The sequence below is a fragment of the Gordionus sp. m RMFG-2023 genome, chromosome 1 (assembly GCF_954871325.1).
Source record: "Gordionus sp. m RMFG-2023 chromosome 1, tfGorSpeb1-WG-v2, whole genome shotgun sequence".
In the NCBI taxonomy this organism is placed as follows: Eukaryota; Metazoa; Nematomorpha; class Gordioida; order Chordodea; family Parachordodidae; genus Gordionus; species Gordionus sp. m RMFG-2023.
In genome coordinates, this window is record NC_088775.1 from 34,206,899 (window position 1) to 34,217,876 (window position 10,978).

Below are 10,978 nucleotides of genomic sequence, written 5' to 3' on the forward strand. Positions count from 1 at the left end.
CACATTTTCTAAAATCTCAATTATATCCGACTCTTTATTTTTTATATTTTCCTCTTCTCTCTCTGACTCCATATTTTCTCCATTTTCTTTCCCTGGCCCAGACTTCTCAATTTCTTTAGCTACCTCCCTTTTTCGAAGTTGATCCGCATGCTTTCGTACCATTCTATCCTTGCTTTCTACCAAATAAGAATATCTGCCAGTTCTGGATTTTATATCTCCTTCTCTCCAACCTAAATTTATTTCATTATGCACCCATACCGGTTGTGCAATCTCAAATTCTCTCATATGACTATGTTCATCGTGTGCCACTTTTTGTCGTATATTCGATCGTTCCATTTCATAACTAACATTAGGACGTAACCAATTCAATCCCGTTTTTAAATTTCGCCCCAATAATAACTTAGCCGGTGAACGTCCAGTTGATTGATGCTCACCCATTCTATATGCTAGCAAAACTTCTCCCATGGCTTCCTCGGACTCCCTGATGTCTTTCCTAGTTGCAAAATATCGACTCTTGAGGGTTCGTATCGTTCTTTCCGCTAAACCGTTCGTTTTTGGATGGTACGGTGTTGTATGTATAAATTTAATATTTTTCTCGAAACAAAATTTTAGAAATTCTCCAGAAATAAATTGAGGTCCATTATCTGATACGATTTGTCTAGGTGTTCCAAACCGTGCGAACCATTTCCTTAAAACCCTGATCATTGTCGTGGACGTGGTCTCTCTCATTAACTCAACCTCAACCCAATTAGTATGTGCATCAACTCCAACTAACCATGAATACGAATTAATAGGCCCCGCGAAATCCAAATGAATTCGTTTCCATGGTATATTAGATATGTTCCACGAATATAAAGGAACCTCCATAATATTCGACCGATTACTTTGACAAGGCATATATTGACGAACATATTGTTCAATATCTTTATCGCAATTCGGCCACCAGCAATACATTCTAAAAATTGATTTCATAGCATTTATTCCTGGATGCCCTCTGTGTATAATCGTTAAAATTGATTTCCTCAAAATGGTTGGAATTACCAACTTCCCATTCCATTCAATAACATCATGATCTACTGACAATTCCTCTCTACGATTATAAAAACAAACTAACTCTGTATTTTTTTCGCATCAAAATCCACCCATCCATGCTCAATGTTTTTAACTACTTTTTTAAACAAGCTATCATTCCTTGTTTCCTTTTGGAGTTCAACTTGACTAATATTTATATCGTGCAAATTTATAGCTCTAATTTTTAACGCGTTTTTTTGATCATTATTTGATTTTATGCCATCTATTGGCAGTCTAGATAATGTATCAGCTACTTTATTTTCTTTTCCAGGAACATATTCAATATCAAAATCATATGCGGACATTTTCCAAGCCTAGCGCGTTAATCGAATATTGGATATTTTTGGTAGTTCCTGTTTATCACCAAATAATTGTTCCAAAGGTTTGTGATCTGTTCGTAATAAAAATTTTCGACCAAAAATGAATGTATGAAATTTTTCCATACCAAACAAAAGTGCTCGTGCCTCTTTTTCTATTGGTGCATAATTTCTCTGACTCTAGAAGTGTTCGCGAGGCAAATGCGATTGGTCTGCTAATATCTTTTTTCACTAAATGACATAACACAGCTCCAAAACCAGTGTTGGAAGCGTCACATTCCAATATAATTGGCAAGTTTGGCGAATATGAAATTAGCGTTTTATTTGTTGACAAAGCTGTTTTATTTTATCAAATACCTCTTGTTCCTTGTCCGACCAACCCCAGCAAGATTTAATGCTTGTTAATTTATGCAGAGGAGCGGCAATTCCATGTAGATGTGGCAAAAATCTCTCGTGATAATTCACAAGTCCTAAAAAAGATCGTAATTGGTGTATATTATTAGGAGTTGGTATCCTTCGAATAGCATCTATTTTTTCTTTCGCTGGATGTATTCCATATTTGTCTATTACGAAACCCAAAAAAGAAACTGATTCATTTAAAAAACGTATTTTGGCCCATTTTGCCTTCATACCCACCTGTTTTAGTTTCATTAGTACTTTTTTTACGTTATTCAAATGTTCTACATCATTTTTCCCCGTTATGATAATATCGTCAAGATATACTCCGGTCATTTGGCAGTCTTGTAATAAATTGTCCATATATCTTTGAAATATGGTCGGCGCACTAGAAAGACCGAAAGGCATACATTGATATTGGAAATAACCAATGTGGGTCGATATGGTTAAGTATTCTTTTGAACTTTCTTTTATTGGTAATTGTAAATAAGCATCTTTCAAATCTATTACCGTAAATTTCAATCCATCTTTTAATTTTGGTTAAAAGTTCATCCACCGTTGGTATAATATGATAATCGTACAAAATATATGGGTTTAATGTCACCTTAAAATCTGCACAATCCTGATTTCTCCATTTGTTTTTCGTACGTTTACCGTTGGAGTGGCCCATGTCAACCGTTTTTGTGTTGGATCAATCGCCTTCAATATTGCTGATTTAATCAATCTATCGAGTTCCATTTCAATTGGTTTTCGTAATGGAAAAGGTACTCTACGAGCTGGCCATGATTTCGGCTTTGCTGCCTCAATCAAATGTATGCTAACTTCTATATCATTCACCCGTCCAGGCTTGTCATCAAAAACACTAAAAAATTATGTTGTCATGCCAGCAATTTGTTTATTGGTTGTTATAACATCTTTATTTGTGATACTACGTATAGTCACTTGTCGTGGAATAAACATATTAAATGTCAGTATCCATGGTAGTCCAAATAATGGAATGTCATTTGAACAGATCACCACAATCGGAAGTGATCTGCTTATCTTTTCAAGACGAACCCTCACCATAGTTTCACCAAGCACATCTAGCGGTTGGTTACCATATACTGATAAAGGTTTGATTGGTCCAAGTTTGGGTCGGCCAATTTCATCCCAATATTGTTTCCCAATCACCGATACCTGTGCCCCCCGTATCATAGTCAAATTCTATAGGTACTCCATTTATCCAAACAAATATCTTTGCACTATTTCTACCAATTTGGGAAATATTATTAATTGAATCTGATGAATCATTGTCATCTATATGCATAGCATGTAACTTCTGTCCCTTACAATATTTAGCATAATGCCCTACCTTTTGGTAATTATAACATTTCACCCTTGATACAAAACATTGAAAAGGGGGATGAGTTCTTCCACATTTTGAGCATTTATTAAACTTATACATATCATTATTGTTAAATTTATTGTTATCTCTAAACTTAAAATTATTATTATTGTTATTGTAATAACTAAAATTACCCTTTTCTTTGTTATTATTATATGAGTACTTTTGATTCGAAAAATTTTCTTGATTATTCTCTATCTGCTCCTTAGGTTTATTGACTTTTTTTACATCATATTTGTCACTTCATCCTCAGCCCTTTCCATTGCCAAAGCCATATTTAAAACCTGTTGAAAACTCACCCTTTCTCCCAAGTCATTTATTCCATCTGGAAATCTAGTGCGAATATCTTTCTCCAATGCACCCATTTTGATTCCAGCCACCATCTGATCCCTCAATCTCCCATCTAGGTCAGATTCAAATTTACATTCTTGAGCCAATTTTTTTAAGTCGAGCTGCAAACTCCGCAACTGATTCACCAACCCCTCTTTCTATCCGAATAAATTTAATTCTCGAGCTAAATAATGTTGAAATAGGCTTAAAAACTTTCTTACCCATTTCAATAATCTCTTCATAATTAAGATCTTTCAATATTTTTGGATAAACAAAGGACCTCATCTCTGCTAAATTAACCCATATACGCAAATCATATTTTTTTTTTGGTTTCATTATTTACTAATATACCTCTTATCTCCAACATATCATCAATATATTCAATGTAATCAGCAAAGTTGTTTTGATTGTCGAAGTTATCAAATTTGATCATAATGTTATCATTTTTTTCTTCTTTATTCATAATTACTTTATTTTTGTCTTCTTTGTTCATAATAAGATCATCGACAACGTCTCCAATATACTAATTAGTCTTAAATAAGCATACACAAATATGGATGGCTTTATTGACTGGCAATCACCTGATATATATATTAATATGATTGATTTGTATGTATGACATTTATAACATTGATAATATATAATATAAATCTCATTTATAACAAAAACAACATTTGGTGTGAAAATGCAAATGATAAACAAATTCAATTAGCGATGGATGATATAATCATTAATTAAAATCCCACACTATCAGTATCCATTAAATTTAATATAATAATATAAAGAACAACTTTAAAGCAATGCAGTAATACAAAGAAACAATGTAATATCCCCATATGGGTGGAATTAAAATAGTCACAAAACATCAGGAGTAAATTTAGATTATATAACAATTCACGGGGTTTAGCATAAAATATTAAAACTAATAAATTTATAAACCATTTTTTAATGATATTTATCAGGGTTGGCAAGTCGGTCAAATCGATCAATTGACCGAAAGTGTTTTTGACCTGGTCAAATATTCTAAAATATTATTAATGAATAAAAACATTGATTTAATTAACAAATATGTATTTAAAGCATGTTTATCAATCTAATTCGATTACATTTATTAAAAAAAAAAAATTTGTTTTATCAAGGTATCGATTATATTATTATTTTTTTTAAAAATATAAGTTTTTTAAAACTAAAATATAAGATTTTCATACAAACATATTAGAATTTCAATTTAAGATATAAAAAGAAAAAAAATTTTCTCATCATTAATTTGATTAGATCTCAATATATAATTAAATATAATAATTTTGCTAAAGCATGGTTTGAGAAAATTACTAATTGACATTTTATATACATTATGAACAGTTATCCAAACAATGGGCATCTTCAATAAAATGTAAGAAGCATGCAAATATGCTAGATAGCCTTGATAGCAGCTGTTAGAGATTGAATATTTGTAAATTACCAATAATATATTACATGAAGAAATATTTTGAATGAAAAATTAAAAATTGCAAACAATTCGAGAGAGTCATATTTCAATGCGCTTTCACTTTCCTAATATTAATTGAGAATTAATTAGTTTTTATAAATAAAATAAATGTTTGGACAGGTATAAAAATTATCTATTAGATATTTTAGCTTCAATACATTTATAAAATTAAATTTATTCATAACTTTTTTATTTATAAAAGTAATAAATAATATTCTATGCACTAGAAGACGTCTTTAATTATTTTTAATTTCTATCATAAAATATAAAAATAATATTTTTGAATGTGTTTAATAAATTTTGTCTTATTTTATCATGATGACTAAAATATTTATTATTTTTTTTATAGAATTATCTATATTTAGGTAAAAAAAAAATTAGTAGTTTATTTTAAATTTTGCAATTTTTATTAATTAGATAAATAAATAATGATAGTAATTCGTTTTATTTGCATAACATAATTATAAATCATAATTATTTTTACCAAATTGATATAATAATATTGTTATAATATAATTATTGGGTTCATAAAATATAACTTGTTCAGCAGAGAAGATTTAAGTATAAATTTAGGATAATTAAATTATATATATTGACGAAATATATTCAATATTCAACAAATATAGGAAATGTCTTGGTCACTACCAAATGTGATATTTTTAATATTTATTTTATTTTTTAAAAGAATGCAAATGAGAAAAAAATTATGATATGTGATCATTTCAGAATCTCCTTGAAATATATTGGTCCTAAATATATAGGGGATTCGTCTGTTTTATATCTCTTAACTACTATATGTTTAAATACTATGCAGTAAGGTATTGATCACCCAAATTAGATGTTTTATCAAAACATAATATGCAGAAATCAGATTGGTTTGACAAAAACTTGATAGTTTTAATAATAGAATGAGTATAGCAAATTATCCGTTGTGTTTTGTCTTTGCTATGAATGATTGATTGGAATGGCGAAATATGTAGATCATTAGTAATTTGTAAAATATTATCCGCAAAATTTAGAGGTACTATTGTATCTCTTTTAAACTTATAATTTAAGATAAATTTGTTTTAAATTTCTTTGATTTAATAGGGTATTTGAAATATATAATTATTATAAATATTGCGACATGTTTGATTGTCCTTTATTTAAAAGCCTTTAATGAATTTGACGGGCAAAATATGTGAATTGGTTTGCCAAGAGCTGCACCTAATGCGCATATATGAATTTTCTCAGCCCAAACATTATATTTAGAGCCGAATCGAGTATTTCATGATACTCATCCATATATTTCGATTAATTTTATAGGTTTTGAAAAAATTAGAATGATTTATATCATAATATTTAGGCTTCATAATTATTTCTATTGCCGTTATCAATCTTAAAAAATATGATGTATTTGTGTTTTATATTATGACATTGAAACCGTCCGGTAAAAGCAATTGCCATCAGATTCAATTTCCTGCGGAATATAAATTTCTAAGATTGAAGATTGCGTCATTTGTATAATTTTTTTACTTATAGAATCTTTATTTTCTTTAACATTATTGGTTGTGGCTCTCTTAATTTATTTTTTTCTTTTAAGGCCATAGCTGGATCTCTTTTTAATCTGTAAAGAAGAAAAAATCAATAGATTGTCATGATACATTAAATAATTTATTTAATAGTCAAAGAAAAGATAAATTACATAGCCAAAAGGCTTAAAAAAACCACATAAGCGATAAAAAAATTTACAGCAGAATGGACTCGAAAAAATATTTTTTATAAATTTTAATTCTCTATTTTTTCCCAATTTACCCTTGCTCATTTCTTATATTAATTTTATTACCCTAAATTTATATTTAAATCTTCTCTGCCAAGCAATAATTATATTAGAACAACATTATTATATCAATTTGGTAAAAAAAACGAATTACTATCGTTATTAATTTATCTGATTAATAAAAAATTGCAAAATTAAAAAAAGATTACTTACCAAAATATAGATAATAAAATGCTAAATATTTTAGTCATCATGATAAAATAAGACAAAATTTATTAAACACATTCAAAAATATTATTTTTATATTTTATGAAAAAATTAAAAATATTTAAAGTCGCCATCTAGCGGATAGAATATTATTTATTACTTTTATAAATAAAAAAGTTATGAGTAAATTTAAATTTATAAATGTATTGAAGCTAAAATATCTAATAGATAATTTTTATACCTGTCCAAACATATATTTTATTTATAAAAATTAATTAATTCTCAATTAATATTAGGAAAGTGAAAGCCTACTGGAATATGATTTTAAATATAATACATAAATAAAGGACTATTTATAGCCGATCGATGTTTAGAAATAAATCATTAAAAACGCTGGGCAAATTAAATAAATTATTTATTATGTTGTTAGCTGATGTCCATTTTCCAATCGGGCGATATTTAATAATAAATGATTTATAAAATGGTTATCCGAGCGATATTTTCAGCTGAGCAATAAATAGACTCACTAAAACTATTTTTCAATATTTAGCTATCTATTGTTGTAAGTGCAAAGGAATAAATGTAATTTGGTCTACCTAAAAAACAAGATACTTTATTTGAAAACCACATAATTTAATCGTGCCATAATTATATAATATCTCAGTCTGAAGAAATAAAAACTAAAGATACGTTTGAAAAATAAAAAGCAATCCAGATACATGTGCTCACACTGTTGATCATTTATTCAATCCACATCTTACCAACAATGAGTTTGATGAAGCATGTGATATGATACAATAATTAGGGATTTTACAAGGTGATGATAATCAAAATATTTTGAATGATATTATAATTTCAGAAGTAAAAGTGGGAGGAGGGGGGGGGGTACTTAAACCAAAATATGTGGGTAGCAGTAACTTTCATAAAAAACAATCAGATTACGTTGTTAGAATTGACTTTGCTTATCTTGAACAAGAAATATCTAATATCTTACTAACAATTCTTAGTTACACTTCTTTTTCAGAAAGAAATCGGTTTGGGATAATACATATGAACTAAAGAAATCGATTGAAGATCTCGACAACAGGAAAATTGGTAAGAGTATATCATAATCTTAAAAAATGATAATATTGAATATAAATCGGAACAAGATTCTGCCACAAGAGGGAAATATTAATGATAGAATTAAAAAAATATATAATTTTTGATTCATTTTTATACTATTTTATATAAAATAAAGTTAATATTGTCTTAAAAGCATTTATTTGAATATGTCAGGTCAAATATCGGTACCTAATCATATTTAACCGTACATGTTAGCAGAGGCGTAAACAGGAGGTAGATGTACGTAATTTTTCTTTTAATCTACTGTCGTCCGAAAAATTATATTTTTTATGCAGTTTTGATACTCTTAGGTACCATTGCATGAAATTCTCACTCGAGTTCTGCTGTAATAAGTTAAATTTGTTTATTAGTTTTTATTTTGTACAGGTAAAAGGAAGTTAACTTTTTAGTCACTATCTTAAGATCTAATATGTCGGTATCAGAGCAAATTGATTTAATATTATCAAACACATCATCAGATAAATTATTATAAAGTATTTATTTTAATAGAGTCAGGTAATGTGCTGGTCGAAAAATAACTTAATATTCTGTCTAAGTAAATCTCAGTGAGTGGTCCAACCAATTTTGGAATTTTGTATATTAATTCTGGTTTAGTGTCCATATTTTATTTCATATACATATTTGGAAATCATAATAACACTTCAAAATTTTTTTTAATAAAAAATTTATTTATATTGTTAAACAAATTAGTTATTTTGTTGGGTCATTATTATAATGTCCTATATCTTCATTGGGTAATTCCATGATAAATAGACCAAAATAACTTGATTTTCGGACTATCATTTTTAAAATGAATGAAGCTTGGCATGAAGGTTAAATAGATCGTATATTTTATGCAAATCAAAATTTTAATGCCCTAGCTTAATTATATTCCTAGTTATGGGCCTTCAAAAAGTTTGATGAGAGCCTTTTCTACTTTTACTAAATCTTGAATACTCAAAATATTTCTGGCCTAAAGTAACAAATTTTAATCATTTTGTAGCCCTTAAATTCTCTTTAAGTAAATGCAAAATTAATTTTAAAAATATCTTCAGTGTCGTTGTATTTACGGTAAACAAAAAAATTATTTAGAAAACAGCTCCATTTAAAATGATGTAATTCATGAAATGTGTTTTTTTTACCAATGTATTTAAATATTTAAGTAAATTTATAATTTAAATGTTTTATTTATATTTTAATTTTATATAAAAATAAGTATAAATTAATTTTTAAATATTATATTAATTTATATTTAAATAAATTATTCATTACGCGATTAAAATAATATAAAATATATTCTAATCATCATGTGAGATGAGGCTGCCAATGAAGCTGATGTAATTGGCCCTGTGAATTGCTATTGCGAGTCTTTGTCTTAAGAAGAAGCCTTCACGAAGTTCATCTGTTAGTTTGCTGATTAGCGATCCAAGTTCCTTGAAGAAAGAAAGAGCACGATTTCCAAAGGTAGTCATGGTAGTGGAAATGATGGGAATGAATAAGTGATCTTGGGATATCTCTGAATATTTTGCAATTTTTAGAAGCTTATTATTCTCCAGAATGTTAAGGGATGGATTGGAAGGGGCCAATAGATCAATACAAGAGTAATCCCAGACCAAGAATTGACTTAATGCAGAAAATAAGAATTTAAATTTTATATTTTAAGTTAGAAAAATCAATTATAAGATTCTATAAAAGTTATTTTTTCTATTTTAAGTTATAAAAATGCGACACTGATAGTATAAGGTTAGAGAAATTGAGTTTTTTTTATTATAAACAAAAATATATTAAATTGCAAATAAAGCAGGCGATAAAATTACAAAAGTAGAAGATAGTAGAAATTACACAATTATTTTAATATTTGAACGGTCGGATATTGTTTGATATCTTTTAACCTTATAATCTCGAACGATCTGGTATGGCCATTAAGTTTAAATTAGGTTTAAACTTTCCTTTTTCAATATACAATTAAAAAAATATTTAAATCTGAAAGAATATTTTAAATAAAAATTTATATATTATTAAGAAAATATTTCAACAAAAAGATATTTAAGATGGAAAAGTTACAATCGGGATTGACATTTTCGTGTTACGTCGATTAAGCGTCTTTGTTACATAGAGCATCCTAATGTAATTTTAATATTTATTTTTACCGAAAAAATACATAAATAACATAAGGTTATTTAAATTTGTATGTAATATATTAGACCGTAACTAAAAGATGTATTTATTTTTATCCAAAAATAAATAGAAGTGGATATGATTGAGCTTAATTTTTAATTTGGGTTATCATAATATAAAGAATGAGATATAATTTAATATTTTATATTTAAAAATGCAACGATAGTTTGTGCGCATTTTATTTATTAAATAAGTAACTATAGTTCTTTATCAACCAAATTATATCTACTGTAAATCCAATTAGCATTAACAACACAAATTAAATTAAAAAAATTTTCAGTTTCCGTATTATTTTAATATTTTGTTTCAATTTCATTTTTTTTTAAAAAACATGAAAAAATTTGACCTAGCAAGATTTGAAACCAGACCTCGAATTACTAGGCAGACGTCAAGAGCAGTAGACTAAGTGAGCTTTTTTAAAAAGTGGTTTTAATTTGTACATTTTATATTTACTATTCAATTTTCACTCTATTTAGACCTAAAACAATAATTATGAATGTCACATTCAAAAAATAATTAACTGTATGATGTCTATTAAGTCTACTTTATTAAAAAAGAAGCGCTTGTACATACTTAAAACAAACCAAAATACGATGTCCTATTTCAATATTAACCTAAACTGAACGTGAACAGCAATAAGTTAGTGTTGTTAAAGGGCTCGTTTTGAGCCGATTTTTTAAAACTGCTAACTCAATATTTTAGCCAAAAAGAATATTGCCTAAGCCTCGATATTTCGAGAATAT